The sequence below is a fragment of the Varroa destructor genome, unplaced genomic scaffold (assembly GCF_002443255.2).
Source record: "Varroa destructor unplaced genomic scaffold, Vdes_3.0 BEIS01000003.1, whole genome shotgun sequence".
NCBI classification, from domain to species: domain Eukaryota; kingdom Metazoa; phylum Arthropoda; class Arachnida; order Mesostigmata; family Varroidae; genus Varroa; species Varroa destructor.
The window spans coordinates 57,137,638-57,154,746 of NW_019211456.1; the positions used below are offsets into that span (position 1 = coordinate 57,137,638).

Below are 17,109 nucleotides of genomic sequence, written 5' to 3' on the forward strand. Positions count from 1 at the left end.
TGAGAAGCGAAGGTAAATGTGAAGACGACTCAAAAAGCAACCAATTGGTCTTTACTATTTGCTTTTACTACTGGAACATATGATGAAATGTTGATCTGGGCGGGTAGCGAATATTGCAATCGAACTAGCACCATTTGAATGAAACCACAGTACATTTCTTCAAGATCCTTAAAATAAAAACTAACAATTGTTTTATTACCTGAAGTGAAGTCTAAGTATAAACGTACGAAATACAGGCGGAGCATCGAAGGATTACACTAAACTGTTTAAGTGAACAGATGCACTTCGATTAAGACTTTTGTTTTATCATCGCCAAAGATGAAGGTCATGATGTCTTTACAGTTGTGTTCAAAAGTGCTGTCCTTAACGTCCTAACGCAACCAAGCCAGTTTCTGGCGTTTCGACATTTCACAACAAGTTTTTAATTTTACTGAGGTATTTGGTAGCCTGTTGCCATGGAGAAAAACAGTGGTACATCATGAAATCTACCTTTAATGCTTCAAAACTCGTCCAAAGAGTTTGTGTTTTTCAGCTATAAGGTAACAACCATTTTACTACATGGCATACGCCAACTGTTTTGCTAGTAAAACCGATCGCCGGCGTGTAGTGTCTGCCGATCCTTATGTTTAACTTTTTTTTTGTTTTAATTCTTTAATTTTTTGAGGGATCTTTAAAGAAACCTGCTTTCAAAGTGTTATTTGTAATAAGCATCGATTAATGTAGCGCTGAACGCCGAGACTAGTGGATTTTTTTCAATATAAATCAACAAGTGGCAATCAAATATGAGTCATCACGTTTATCCATATCGTGTTCCTGTAGCCAGATATTACAGATTAAGCTGAAAGCATTTTTTTGTCTTTGTCTCTGATTGATTTAAAAATCCCACTTCTTAATTAAAATACGATCAAAAGAAATTTTTCGACAAGCGATTCAAACGTTCCCATTCGTGTATTCGTGGTATCCATAGATAAAGTTTCACCGTTGTATGACGCAGTATTTACTAGGTTCGCCATCGAAAAGCCTATCAATCATGCGCTGATCCTTTGCCTACTGATTTAGGATTTTCGGTATACAACAATATGGACCAGAAAGTTGGTGATATTGTGTTCTTCAACCATCCGTTATCAAAGCTTGAAAAGAAAGCGAGACATTTATCATTTTAACCCTCGCGTGTATGTTTATGTCTAAGCTGTGCGTGGCCTCTTTGAACTGGACAGCCGCCTACCCAGGGCGGCAGATTATAAACGAATGCGTTCACCCGTCGAATAGGATCCATCCAGCGGTACATTTATTTAGAGGCCTTCTTCATCCTCTCCTCTATTGGTTAAATGAGCTTGATGGTTGAAGCTACAAGAGCGTCACCTAGCAGCTGAACAATCAAACTCTGATCCTTCTTACTTTCATACGTCAACGCGGGAAATATCTACCAGAGGATTCTACAGAGCTTTACTTGGAGGTTTTTTGGGTCAGTTCTACAAAACAATTTCTACAAACATATTTACTCATTGTTTATCATTACTGTTGCCTAACTCTTGCCCAATCTTCAGCTAAACATAGTGCCGTTTAATCGAAAAGAAGTGTCCTCGCACTTTGGCTGCGGGGCACACCGTCTGCCGCCGGACAGTCGCTTACTCCAAGTGAGCCAAAGGAAAAGTATGAAGAACTATGAACAGCAGCAGCACAAATAGCATGAAAGTGCATCGCCGTTCTATCAACGAGTGCTGTTGCCGTTTGTTATTGTGCCGTATGCCTCTCACAACTCTGTAGAAGGAAAACTGGAGGCAGTGCCGCGCCCAACGTATAGCCTGGTTTGAAACGACAAGCGTAACAATAAAGTGAGAACGTGCGCGTCCACGTTATTAACTTAAGTGCAAACTAATGTTCGTGGATAAGTGAGTTCATGATAAATTCACGCTTACTGAAGTTTTTCACAAATTCAACGGGTTTTTTTAAATAATTTTTTTGCAACAAGCGTTAGTTTTGCTAGTTGCTGCGAAATTTCTTACCGACCAAGCCATAGGCAGTTTGGTGAGATACTAATACTTGGCCGAAACGCGCTTGCTCTATCGTACTGTACAACGCTTCTTGCAACGAAAAATGCTATTCGACATTATCAACATTGTTATCTTTGTCGTCCTATTCTCAGTGGGCGGAATGATTCTTTTCGTGTTGTATAAAAGATACTGTGCCGAGTCTAATCATTATATATTTGTAAAGGACAATTCAGCCAAGGAATCCCATAGCCAGCTCTATCCCAACCTTCATCAAGTCGATGGAGAAGTAACAGCACCAGAACTTGATTTAAGCGAACGGGATGAAAAAGAGTCTGTAGAGTCGAAGGATACCCTCGACACCGAGAAGATTTCTATCCCTATGGATCGTCAGCATGAAGCAAAGGCCGTTGAGAATGATTATGTCGTTCCCAGCGAGCTCGCGAGCGTCAATGGAAAGTAAAAAGGAAAGCTTCGCTCACAGGATATAGGTGCAGCAACAGCAGCAGTTGGTGATGGTAGGAATCTTCAGCGTCAAGTACCTTCTTCTGATCGGCCGTGATCAAGGGTCGTTCAAAGCTGTCGCGTTGCCTTGGCTTAAATTGTTAGACCGCACGCCGGTATTAGATATGGATGCCTTACGGAACAGGATGATAAACGGGTAATTGTCACCGACTACGGGAAGCGTCTCTAACAGCGGCTTGACACACACCGATGCGTAGATGGTCAAGTGTGGCGATGATAGCCTACGCCAACTCTTAGCAATCTGGAGTATATCGAATATGGCTACAAGAAAAAAAATAGCTTCAAAGCGGTGCATGTTCGTAGATGTGAGTTTGCATGTTGTTATACGGACGGGCGTCTCTGTGTGCCTATATTTGTGCGTATGTTGTGCAACTTTCAAAGCGATTTTTGTCTAGTATCCTTCATTCAAGATGCAGTGGGTGCAAAAGGTTTTTTTTACTATGTAGAACCTCATTTATCTACGTTTAATCGAGCACATCTTATGTGTAGAAATATATTCTTAAGAAAAAAAAACATGTCTGCCGGCAATGCCATTACTGCACACAATAGATAGCTTCACATAAATTATAAACGAAAAATTAGAAGTACTATGGAGTCTAGAGGTGTTATTTAACCATATCTGCTACAAGCAACTGAGAGCGAAAATTGCTGACTCCGGTAACCACGCCAGCAAATGAAAGGCTGGTCAAACGAAATTATTGCACCAATAGTAACTAGAACAGGATATATGACATTCTTGTAGTCATCACGTGAAAAAAGCGTATTGAACGTTTGCCCTTATGGGCTATAGATCCGTTGTTTATCTGTTAAAAGAAGAATCAATTTGGTTAATCATAAGTCTGATTTTATGTACAATATAATAAATATATTTAAATAAGTATGGCAAGCATGTCAACGTATCTTGCTAGCGTGATAGTCCAGATGAAACGGGCACGGCTTAAGTCAATATCCCAACTCGGTTTTCAAAAAATAGTTTATCTTTCCGTCATTGATGAGCAGTTTCTGCTGTTCTTCTAATGCGCTTCCTGTTATGCTGTTTTTAACATGAATTGTTGCCATCCAATCGAGTGGTAATATCAGCTGCATGTAGTTCGATACTCGTGTTCTACTATTACGACTGTAATAACATGCGACTAATGTTTTATGCCTTTTTCTGCACTAATGCATCTGGCGTAAGCATCCAAACAACCACACCATATTGTCGAAGTTTAAGATTGTATATAATATAATCGAGGCACGAACAGGCGTTCAGTCGTACGATGGTGATTTTATATACATATATACGTATTTGTGAATTCGTGTTTTCGTGGTGCACTACTTGTGTATTAGACTCATATACTCAGAGGAAAAAGTATTTTTACAGTGGGTATAAATAACAATCTTGTTGATCATAACACCCATCAGTCAATAAAATCATGTTATATGTCAGTAAAACTTTAGAATTTAGTAGAATTTTAAATACAACGTCAAATTATATGGACGTACTAGTACGAAATTGTCGTTGGTGTTTTAATGAATAGTTCTTATCACAAGTTTGTAGAGCAGAATCAAAGTAAAATAATGAAAAAGGAAAGTCCCACAAATATGTTCATACATGAGACTGAAGTATATCTCGATAGAACAGAAGAAATATCTCGAAAACGCGAAAAATGCGATAAAGCTGAAAAATTTGCGTATACTACTTTAAAAGTAAGCAGACGATATACGCTCCTAAATAAACGAGACTATATCTGCAAAAATATATAGCTAATGTTTTTATCTTAACTTTCTACGTTTTTGTTAGTTTGTTGTAAAAATACATCTTCTGTATTGAGCATAGAGCTTCGATTATGCAGCGGAAAATGGTAGGTGCAAAGATTCAAATGTTCATGTATTAGTATGAATCGATTCAGTAATTCTATCAGAATTTCAGCTATTTAGGTACGCTTTTCCAACAGCTAAAGCCGAGACGTTTTTGAAATTGATGATGTAATCGATTCCAAGGTATTTATGTTCGCAGCAGTTGTTGAATTCAAAGGACGTTTCTTTTATTATTTGTCAACGGAATATCGAACGGAATAATATCGAATATGCCAAAGCCAAGTGTGCTACAAAATCTATATATATCTAAGAATTACCGAGCCGCAAAGTAAGAATATTTATCCATTGGAAGACTCGTATAGAGCGCTATGTGGCTTCGCTTATTGATGCCACATGGTGGTGTTTAGCTGTTCCGAAAATTTCGGCTTCCCGAACAAATTCTTCTCGTCTTCCTAGGTTATCGCTACTAGCATAGCGCTTGGTGACCAGGCAACAATCATTAAATCAGGTTAGGCCAGACGGCGATCGCTCTGAGTTTGGCTATGGGCTCAAATGGTGGTCCCTGTTTTCTTACAATAAAGCAGCCTCCTCTCCTTCTGCGTACAAACATCTGCTGCTGCTGTTGAGGCCATTTTCTTCTTTATGAAACCTGGTGCCTTCTCGTCCTGCCTTCTATCTTTGTATACAAAGGACTTCTCAAGAAAACCGCCGAAAGAGCTGGTCACTTCGACTTGCAACGATAGTTGCGGTCGTTTCCAGTTTTCCAATACAAAATGAATTTTTATTGGGTATGAATTAAGGGCGATAACAATTTGTTTGCTAAGCTATTAATAAGGTCTAGCTGGTTGCACTACTTTCCTTCCAATTTCTTACAGCTTATCTTAGGAAATTAGTCATGCTTACTAACACAAGAGTTGCGGCGGGAATTTCATAAAAAATAGGAAATAATTATTGCAATAAATGTACAATTCCAACATTATTTATAAAAGCAACATCTTTCAGAATGACTTTGTAACTAGTATACATGTAGAATACAGCTTAAGTGACGATATTCAAAAACACTTCTAAAACTTATAATTGTTTAGGTGAAAAGAAAGGCTGAGGTACGTCTTCGAAGAGATTTCAAAAAATAATCTATATAATAGCATATTATTTTAGAAGAAGAGGTATCCGAGGCAGTGCTAGACACGATGCTAGCGATTTTTTAAACGATAAATATTTGCACTCGGCAACCAGAATAAATAAATACACATAATTTTCAGTGGTATTTGATTGCTTACAATCAGATAACCAATTAAAGCCTTCTGCCAACTTTTAATCTGCAAACGAAGTCACATTTATCTCCTGTCTTGCATGTATTTTGTATTGCATAAATTGACAGCTTCGATAATTATGAGTACCACAGTACAACTGAAGGAAGCTGATTTTCTGTTACGTGAAGTGTCGGCGGCATTGGCAGCCTCGTAACGAATATATGCTTTTGCCTAAAAGAGATTTTTCAGCATTTTTAAATGCTTCAGTCCTTTTGCATAGGTATTCTAAATGTGCGGAGTACAAAAATACACGACCATAATCTTTTGATTTATGTTTCCACTGACAGGAGTCCGTCAGTTTTTCTCAGATCATCAACGATGTTTCACACATCCAGTGCTCACATTCATTTGTTGGCAGGAATATTCAATAAGCAAGACGACCCGTCTAAAATCGGCTGTATTCAATCCTAACAATAACGAGTCCAAACAATGCCTTATTGCAGAAGTCAAAAAAAGATGTAACTAGCAAGCACGAGCTAGGTTAACAGATTTGCCCCGTTATGCTGTGGGGAACCAACTCATTTCAATGCGTTCATTTAAGCTCAATCGAGCATTAAAAAACTAAGTAGCTTATAATTAAAGTACATTACATATCTACAGGTTACATATCTAAGATGCTACCTGGTTATATGAGTGAGTTATTACTACATACATTAGTGGCCTGCATGCGAGCTTTGCAATGGGTTTCATTATAACGCATGGTAATTTTGCTTTGGATATAGAAAGGTTCAGATCGAAGAGCCTTATGACATCTACGGCATTTATAGATTAGCTTTATCTTCTTTACTGAGCTGAACGACGGCTAAAATCAATTTTACTTTTTTTGGATCTTGAAACTTCTTTTACAACTCGCACATACATACTGTTTCGATTAAGCGTCCTGGAAAACAATAATCAAGTCCCACGGTACCTGCACGACTCGTTATGGAACCACATCAAAAAAAGCTCTTCAGAATATGCACTTCTATACATGCCTTTCTCAGGTTTTTCGACCGACACCGCTCTTGGGCTCTTTATAAAATGGCTGGCTCCCGGCAGAAAACGAAGAGTGTCTATCGTTGGATTCGTACCTATACCACCAAGCATCCCCATTGTTTTTGTTGACATAAGCTACCCACTACGTTAAGACGCGAACGTGAAATTATGCACTTGTGCAAGGTCCGTTCTTTTAATGGCCTAACAAAGCTCACTGATTTGAAAAGTTACGCTCGTTGATTGAGGTAGTACAGCAAAAATTCACGTACCTCGTACGACATCAATAAATGAAATGATTTGACCACTTTTCTGGATAATTAATAGTTAGTATAACCCAAAACACAGTTCAAACAACAGCTAATGTTGCTGAGAAAGTTCATAATGCACGCGCACGGTATCAGAACAGAAGGTTAACATCTACTATATATATATATATCCATCTACTATGGATGGTGGCCATATGGTGTAGAATTTTTCTCCGCTGCAGTCATATTAATCAGTAGACTGATCCCAATTCTAAATGAAGCTATGAGCATATAGCTGCAGTGAGTAATGCGGTTTTTAATGGAATAAATTACTACTAACTGGATGAGTCAGTATGCGTATGTAATAATCTATACATTGAAGCATTTACACGCCAGGAAAAGTTACGTTCCGCTTTAAAAATTAGCTCTACCTATATGCTATGTGTTTCTTAAGACACGATTATTTTTATTCAAATGCCTTTAAAAAATCGTACTGTGTAATTTTTTCGAAGCAGCTTGATATCGATAAGGATTTATTGTTCAGCTAGGAAGATTTTTATTATTTACTTGGACTTGAAAATCTTCTCATGGATATATGTCAACTGTTGTCTAGTAAACGTAACAGAAACGATCGATTCTCTGTATAAAGCTACAATTGAATTTCTGAAATTTCAACAATCGTGTGTATAAAGGCTATAGCCTATTTTCACTATAGCCTTCTCAAATTTAGTGTGCGTTTATTCTTTCAACGCGATTTTCTTTGATATGTGACACCGTTCAGGGTAACTGAGACGTGCAAACAAGTATCGACTAGTTGTTTCACGAAACAAGAGTTGCTGTTCGTTGCTGTCGTTAGCCTGCCATTAGACTCATCTCGTTCATCTAACCTCTCTGGTTATAGGCTATGAGTGGTGCTAAAAATCTCAGCTTCAAACGATATTTATTCAAACTGTTATTTGACGCTGTGCTCTTTACCTATAATTGCTACAACCATAATAAAACGAGCACCACATAGTACGGGCATCAGCTGTCTGCCGTCGGCTTGTCACTCGTCAGGTATAGTGCTATGACACGATTTTCAGTTTCCTATATATATATATATATATATATATATACGTAAATTGACAACCCCGATACAGATGCAAACGAACTGGCACTTTTCGAACAGCTTAGTTTGAAGGAAACCGTTAGGTCTAAAGCAACAATAAGCACGCAGCAGGCCAAAGCAGCTGGTAAAGCGCTTTAGACTTAGCTGATACCGAGATAAGTTTTAATGTGTATACTATTTATAGCCTATACTATAATAAATAAAACAGATAATACGTGTATGCATCGACTATTTCTCTTGCCAGCCACAAATGCGACAACACGTTTGGTACAGTTTGTTTTAAATTAGCATAAACTGTTGAGCTTTTTCGTCTTATAATAATTTAGTTACATTAATTGGTGCCCTGGTATATTATTTACAACAATCTATAGATATGCCGGAGACGGTGCGATGGTGCGATTATTATGATGTTTCATCTACATGTTGTTTTATCTAGTTTACTATGCGGCACAGAAACTTTATAGTGCATATAACATCCTTCAAAAAAAAAGTCCAATTCATGTTAAAAGCTTCGAGCGGTTACAGGCATTTTGCGCTTGAAGCTTATCTTTAATATATTGATAATGGACACCCGACAGTAACAAGATTCGATGAACAATTCATACGGCTGAAAATGTAGCCTCTAAAGCCTGTTTGCCTACTTCTTCATTGCGGTATGGGTGCGATACGTTAAAAACAGGCAAAAATTATAATAAAAATTTGACCTTTACTGTTTTTAAATAGATTAGGGACCATTATTGATCTACATAATACTATCATATTTACGTGAGTTTATAGCGTTCCGATGCATATTATAGAAGCAGCAACTTAAATATGTTTGACAGCTCTTTTTAAAATTTGAAAATTTTCTGTTTGCATTTGTTAATGTAACCAATGAGTTTAATGTATTAGAAATAAAAGTAAAAGAAATGCAAATTAGACCTCTCAAACCGCTAACAGGTTTTTGCCACATGCTGTATACATAGATCAATATATGGACATATACGCATGAATTCAGTGAAATTTATTGATGTCATTAATGCGTTAGAAAAACTAACGTTAACATAATACACAGACAAATAGTTTGCACTTTAAATATAGCGAAATGCATGTTGTTTGTTTAACATACTTAAAATCTACTATGGTCCACAATGACGGGACCTTAGGCAACGGATAAAAAAAGGCTAGTATTGTATAATTTTAAGTAATCTTTAATGATTATCGACTCTAGAATATATCAGGTTAACTGCGTCGATTTGCAATGGATGATGAGGCCGCCCACGGACAAGAGATGAAGACAGCATGTCTTTATCTCTGTTATAATCATTATTTACCTAGTGACCAAAAACTGGGCATCAACTATTTTATTATTACAGGTAAAATGGTAAATAACTTACCGTATACACAGTGAGTTAAAACAGTCATTTCCGCGCCACTGACTTCTTAGTTAGTCTTGAACAATTGAATGAATGCACAAATGTTTTGATGAATAAATCTGCTACGTATAAATAGACGTTCAAATGCTCAGAAAGTTGGAAAATGCATCAATGTATGCCAATAAGTAATTTCACTAGCAAGAAACCGTTTTAATTTAAATAATTGAATAATAATAATAATATTAGTAATACTAGAATTAGTAATACTAGAAATTAGTAATAGTAGAATCATCAGACGGCTTTATTAATCGCTATTTTTTAATAACTGATCGAAGTTGCCACTGTAATTGGATAGGCAGTATTAGAGATTCCTTTAATGACTGCTTAAACTGTTTATTATAATCAAATGATACATTTAACGCGGTAAATTGGCGGCAATTTAGAAATTGGCATAATATTTACTTTTCTGAAATTAAGCAAAAATGTATTCGCGTTTTCTATCGCCAACAAACATGGCACTACCTAAAAGTGAATTTAAATTTTTGTTCTACATAGGTACCTATATCAATAATCTTGAAAATACTCGTACCAAATTTTATATTTCTTGTAAGTTTTACGTCCAGTATTGCCTGGAGATACCACTGGACCGCTCGCTCCCTATACGAACTTGGATCACATCGTGTTCCTAAGGTTAGCATGCAAATACGTTATTCACTCGGGTATTCTTGGGGCTTGTCATTTCATCTTGACGAAACAAAACCATCCTAAAATGATATGTTTTCTAAAACCCTAAAGAGTATAAAAGACGAAATGGTTTTTATCCAAACCAAAAAAATCACAATTGTGTAACATCAAAGTTTAAAAGTGGCTTAACTCTAGTAACACGATAGGCACAAAATTGAATTTTCCGGAAACAAATGTGTTAGTATATCCACGTTTTCATATTTTTTACTTGCTTGGTTACAATAGGTTTTTAAGATTTGTATGATAATATTGAAAAAATATAGTAAGTTTCTAAATAGCGAAACAGTCATAGTGAGTAATGAGTTGACGAACAGGTTTATTTGCAGTGGGAGAACGGGACAACCAGATAGGGGCAACAAGATAGCAAGGTCGCAGCCGTGAAATATAAGATAACCGAAGCAAGGTAATTTGAACAATGTAGCCGAATTGTTGAAACAAATACAGATAAGTTAGCTAGACCGATACTTCAAACAGAATACTTTCACAAAACAACTGTAACTTTTAACTTGAACTCGTATTCATGTCGAAGGTCTTTGAGCTCACTTTGGACTAGACTAGTTGAGGCGGTACAATTAGGCCAATGAGGCACACATAAAATAGAAAACGTTAATTAAGTACTGTATCTTTTCCTATTGTTGTAATGGAAATCGAACGGTTATGAGGTTGGATCCTTGTTTTTCCCACTGCCGTGATACGTAAACGTACTGATTTTTTAGCTCGCTTGCATCCGCATATATCAAAGTCGCTTTCACTAAAACATACTGCGACATGTGTTATTGGCAAAGCTCTATACCGATGCGGTAATTATAAGAAAACAAATAAAACGACAAAAACCAACAATCATTTACAGACTGGCCTTTGAATAGTAGCTCATTACTTGAGATTTCTTCCTGTGCTCTGTTTAACACTATGGTAAAACAATATAGAGCTGACAAAAAACAACTATTTAACTGTATTACAATCACTATTAAGAATTGATGCAAACTGCTAGCTTGCTACATTCGTGCACATGCATAGCGGACTTATCGAATATAATCCGACGTCAACTCAATCAGGCAAAAAAGAGTTTACAACGAGCACGTATCACAAAAAATTTTACGTACATTAGGAGCATTTTTCAAGTAAAGTATTTATTCTGCTTCACGTAGCTTGAACATTGATCACGTCTTGAGGCTGTCGACTTGTAAAATAGGATTTCAACTGGCTTACACCGAATAAACAGTCCTATAGGTTAAACAGCAGCCGGGGCATGGAACTAACTGTCTGTGCTAGCTGGACAATCCTTTGTTCTGATAGACGGAGAGCTTATCAGCAGCATAGAGCCTGTTCAGGACAATATCCTCAACGTGTACCTAATATTTAAGTGAAGTGCCCGTGCACAACCGTCGATCTGTGAATGTAAGGTTTATGTAAGTTGAGATCTAAAAGGTATGCAAACAATTGGCCAATGTAATTAAAGATATGTGATCCAAGCTTTATATTGGATCGTTCAGTGTGAAACGTAATATAGTAAATATTGACTTTTCGACTTGTTTTATTTTGACTGTTTATTTATTTTACATCGATATATCCACCACTATTATATATGACCTTCTGGCATTTGGACGGTAACTTATTTCCGGTAACGAATGTCCACGATGATTCCAAAGGCAATTTTAGTATTCTGTTCAGATTTGGATAATTTCCCTGTTTAGTGAATTTAGTGAAAAAAATGCTAATTTATAAGAACAATGTCTGGCAAGTATAGTTGATAAGAGATAACCTCCAACTGTCACCTTTTTATTTTTTGCTATCGTAATTCCTTAGGTATAAGGTCAAGCATTGCCGTGCAATAAGAGTGGTTCACCTTTGCTCACTAATCTTAGCTAAGTGATGCAAAGTTTTTTTCTTATCATATCCTGCAATTATTGACAACACAATCTAGCCATCATCTACGAACTAGAATCTATGGCTTTATAGTGGGCAACATTTCTGTAGGATCAACAAACACCGTGAAGTCTTGCAGCAGTAAATTTTTTTAGAATGAACTCTTGCCAGCTCAGTTGCATCCATTCATTGATGTGATCACCTCCGATCGTCGCGAAGGATCCATCTTCTATTACAGGTTACAACTTTATACGAGAATACGTCATTGGTGTAGCGTGAAAGCCAAAAGAAGCAAGCGCTACTACAGCCTCGTTTGTACTTGATCTTCGCTCAAATCATGGGTACTAATTTGTTTAGCTGTTTTAACCCGAATGGGATTTTACATTTATATAGACTAACTTTCAAGTTCGAAAACATTTATTTAGACCAACTGCGTATGATACTCTGTAGTAAACGCTTCACCGCTCACAAAGATTATATGGCTATTCCTATTGTTGTAGTTACTGAACTGTTATAATATACTGCCACGTTTCATATCAAATAACCCGATATGTTATGCCTGATATCGTTATTTTATTTTGCTAAACGCTGATTACTACTTGCGTTGTATACAGTGTAAGATTTGGGAAAACATGAAATTGCACAATAAATGAGCATTATCATAGCTTTCAAAGGAAGATTAAAACAGGTTAGAGTCTTAGTATGAAGTGTTTCACAACTTTTCTTTTTAAAGTCTCTTTGGGCCTTAGGACGAAAACCCAGAGGGGCGCTCAGCTTCGTATCCACGCAACCTCCTAATCCATGTCCCTCTACTGCCACTGTCAGCATACTGGTAGCATTTTTCTTTTAATGGGAAATTCTTTGAATCCTTTCTTCCTCCGGTTTCCATGATTTGTCGTTTCAGGTCATAGCGGTTGCGACGTCGAAGTTGAGTATCGTTACACGCCATTAGCCATTTAGAGGCGTCGTCTCATCTGCAGTTTCTATAGTTTCTATTTTGGTCATTCCTTGAATACAATGAATGTACATGCTGGCCATTGAATAGAACAGGTACGGTGATTACTTTATGTGACTTAAAGTTGTTTCATAATTACCGCATACACGTAGTTAGCCTACAAAGTAAACTTTCTAATCATGATTAACCTATTCAAATATTGTTTTTCGGAAAATTCAATTCGTAATCTAAAGGAGTATTATTATTTGTGAGAGTTGAAATTTTTCTTACTGGAAAATACTGAAAATACGTGTACCATTGCCATAAGAATAAAATGTATTATTTTCCATTATGAATTAGGTTGGATTAACGCACAAGGACCAGCAATCGAATGCTAACTGAAAAGGTAATTTCGTTTCATAGGTAGACTCTTCTTAGTCAACTATTCGAACGCCAAATCAGATGTGTTATTCTGCAAATACAAACGGTTGTATTCCTGCTGAGGTGGATTGTGTTTGTATCCGTCTATAGTCAAGCCAACAATCTAAGGAAGCCCTGTCAGAACATATTATTGAAGTAATACCTAACTGGTGCTTAGTTACATCAGGATGGCGATGGACTGACTTGAGGAATTGGGACTTGAAGGAGTCAGGCAGACCAGGTGATATAGAAGTGACTTACAAAATTAACGGCTTTTTTATTAGAGCTATATTAGAAGACTGAAAACCAATGCTGCTCGATCATTTATCGAAGTCTGTGCATCCATACTATTTACGTAGCTTTACATTTTCTATACCTTGAAGCTCTAGCAAAAAGGCCTCCCTCTACGTTGACGACGGAGGCAATCGAAGTTTTATCTTGTTGAAAAAACACTCCCGATTGCAGGAATCAAGTAACCTACTAGAAAAAATTATCTATCTGTTTCATTAAGTGTGGGTTAGTTCCTTGTTAGATTCGACTGTTATGCCGCACACTTTTGACAGACATTTCTTGATTCAGACTGAACGGGTGAACTTTTTTGATGTCCACCACATATAAATAAAGAAAATAATATGTTTTTCTTTAATGTATCATGGCTTTTTTTTGCTTCTCTGCGATAGTCTTAAGTTTGTATGAAAGGTGCGGCGCCTTAGGTTCTTTATCGTTCTTTTATAATGTGCATACGCGTGTCGCAAAGCGAAACCTCAATCAACGGTTGTTGTTTTGATCAAAGAGAATCCAGAAAGGACTAATATATGACATTTTTTCATAACTCTTAATTGAGTATATTAAACAAGTATGTTTAGCTGTTATTATTAGAGAGTTTTTTCTGGGGATGATTGTCATCAAGCTCCAGATCGAAGTTCGGAAAAAAAAGCTTCAAATATTTGAACAAAATAATCGAATAAAACGATTGGCCAATGTTTATTACGAAGCATAGTTTCATAATAATACCAAAATGACGTCCTCGATGATCTGGCGGCATCCTCCTTCATCCAGCTAGCATATTAAACACGCCAGCTTTAGTAGCTAAAATGATCGTTTTATGTTAGAACATTGTGATTACGATTAGCGTAATGCGGGAGCTTGTTGTTAGTCAAGCGTACTCGGCGTTAGGAGATGGCAATTTCCTTTCCCTTTCCGCAGAATTAGTCTTTTTCTTTCTCTCCCTCTCTCTCTCATGAGCTGCACGGTGTGTGCTCATGTTGTTGTAGTTGCTATAACTATTCTTCCTAATAAGATGATGATTTTGTAGCTGGCTTTACCAGCTACGGCAAATCAGGTGTCTTTGCTCTGTTTTAATGTCGTTGCTTTTCCTTCGTTTCATTGATGTCAGTGTTGACTGGCATCATCTAGGCCATACAAAGAGCCAGAATCTATCTCCTAGTTGTCCTAACCTCAGCTCGAGCGTTGTGCTTAGCTGTTTACGGGCTACGCTCCGTCGTGTAACACGTCGAACGCTATCGATCGAGCGGAATCACGCCCGTACACAATACGCTGTTGGACTGCCATACGATATCGGGAATAGTAGTGGTCATGAGCAGTCTGTGTTTATTGAAAGGATTGACTTACTCGTGGTTGATCGTGTATTCACAAATGGACAGGAATCGGCAGAAAGAAACAAGATTATGTAGTCAGTGAGAGCGACATCTTGTTGAAGACAGAACATTCCATCAAGGGCAATCTGACCGCCTTAAGTTGCAAGCAAACGACGCCGGCCCGAAAATAACACGGTACTGTCGTTTCGTGGAACTATTTCGTGTCCTTGTGATTATTTGCACTAGCGTGTATGTCTTTATACACCGTTGCACTACGTCGATTATAGTTCAAATAATTGAACCATAACAATGCTGTATACAATTATCGGCTGGATCGTGGCAATTGTCGTTGTGACTGTGGCTGCTATTGCGTTGTTCAGGTTTCTATTGGCACCAAGATGTGTCCCCCAATCGTACGCACCCATAATGCAGAAAGTCTCTGATCAGAACTGTTACAAACAGGGTCAGCACGAAAAAATAGTGAACTCGGACATCACTAATACGGCTATTTTAAGCCACTCAGAAAAACCGAACAAGGTTAAGTATAACCGGTGCCAGCAAAATGGAATTACGACTAGGAATAGTCTGAATGAGCAAAACGACGGAAATCAAACAGAGACAAAATTAACGAGTGATATTTCGACTGCCTTACAAAATAATGATAAGTCAAATGATACTGCAAAAGAGGATAGTGAAACACAATTGGAACAACTGATGCAAAAGCCTGAGCTATCGAGTATCCAAACGAACCTTGATCGGCACAGTATGATTAGTGGTGTTGCAAACCCCAAACCCCAGAATCTGATGAGCACCTTAGAAGCAGACGTCAGCAACGGGTCTGCGGACGAGTCAAAACAGTAACAGACGGCGAGAATGATGTGAATATACGTCAGCCAATGACGATCGGACATATTTCGGAACTTGCAAGAAATCAAAGAGCCTCAAAGTAATAGACAGGAACTAGAAATGAAAGTTTCTATCAACAGCGACTCAACTCACGATACTCTTGAACGGTAGAAAAAGAAATCAGGTTTGGTAACAGTAACTGGCGTTGAGATTTTCACGACTGAAACAAGTACGGACACTAAACCGGTATCACGCTAACTACTCAAGGGTAACAACAACAACAGCAGCAGCAGCAGCAGCCAACATGCGATAATAATCAACGAAAGCCTTCGCCGGATACGACCCAAAGACAACAAGAGCAGACCTAAACGAATAACCAGAAGCAGGAAGATCATTACTTTACGGCCGCTAAGAAAAATGAAATTCTAAAAGATAACGCCATTTACTTGAAGAGCTAAACATAGGAGAACGGTAATCCAGATATAATGGCAAAGCGTCACACATTAACATCTTTTGAATGTCAAGAACAAGTTAGTTTTCCCAGACACGATTTAAAATGTGCTAACTCAGAACGCTCGCTGCAGGAAAATGGAAGTAAAGCACAGTGTTGCCAATAGGATTTCAACGAAACGAAGTTTTAAGCAGAGCAAATAGAGAGAAGTCAGTTTAGCTTTGAAGGTTTATTCGCCGCCGTCCTTCTACGCCGCTTACCAAAATGACGCTTGTTAGATATAGACCTAATATAGCTAAATGCTGATTCAATTGAATTTACGTGAGTGCATGTCCAGGTGATATCCAGAAATGAATGGAGTAAGTTTGACTCACTGCTTGTGCCAATGAGCGTCCAAAGAGCACCTCTTCGCCAAATTTGTTGACTACCTACAAACTACGTCGAAACTATGTTGTATTTAATCGACGAAGTTCTATGATAACTATTTCAATCTACATCCATAGATATAATTCTATAATTATTATTATTATTATTAAATTGCACGTATGTACATTATAAAAGTACCCTGAACAGGATTATAACAGTTGTCAGTTACCGACTGTTTGTTTGGAACGGGAAAACTGATGAACATATATCGTTATATTGTTCGTGCGTTTCTAAATTTGCTTACCTAGGGCTAGGCAACATAAAATCTAGCTAGGTAATGAAGCTGATAAAAATACGTTTGAAATTACGCTGTTTGTTGTTTTTAGTCAGAATCTCATGAGCACGCTCATCTTATCTGCAAGAAAATCTATAAGATTTCAAATAAAATCTTTTATATAATATGAAAAAGCTATCGCTGATTGCCATTCAGGGGGTTTATTGTATTTAGGCGGCGAATTTTATATGGAGGCAGCTTTTCGGTTTTTCTTTAGTTTTCCAGTTATAGCTACATG

General features: G+C 37.4%; 1 long non-coding RNA gene across 1 annotated transcript; it reads left to right on the forward strand.

Annotated features, from left to right (window-relative positions):
* The first annotated feature begins 524 nt into the window (after positions 1 to 524).
* LOC147757182 (uncharacterized) lies at positions 525 to 13,922 on the forward strand. The gene is made up of 3 exons (XR_015323499.1): positions 525 to 539; positions 1,190 to 12,972; positions 13,217 to 13,922. It is a non-coding gene; the product is annotated as an uncharacterized LOC147757182 (long non-coding RNA).
* The last annotated feature ends 3,187 nt before the right edge of the window (positions 13,923 to 17,109 follow it).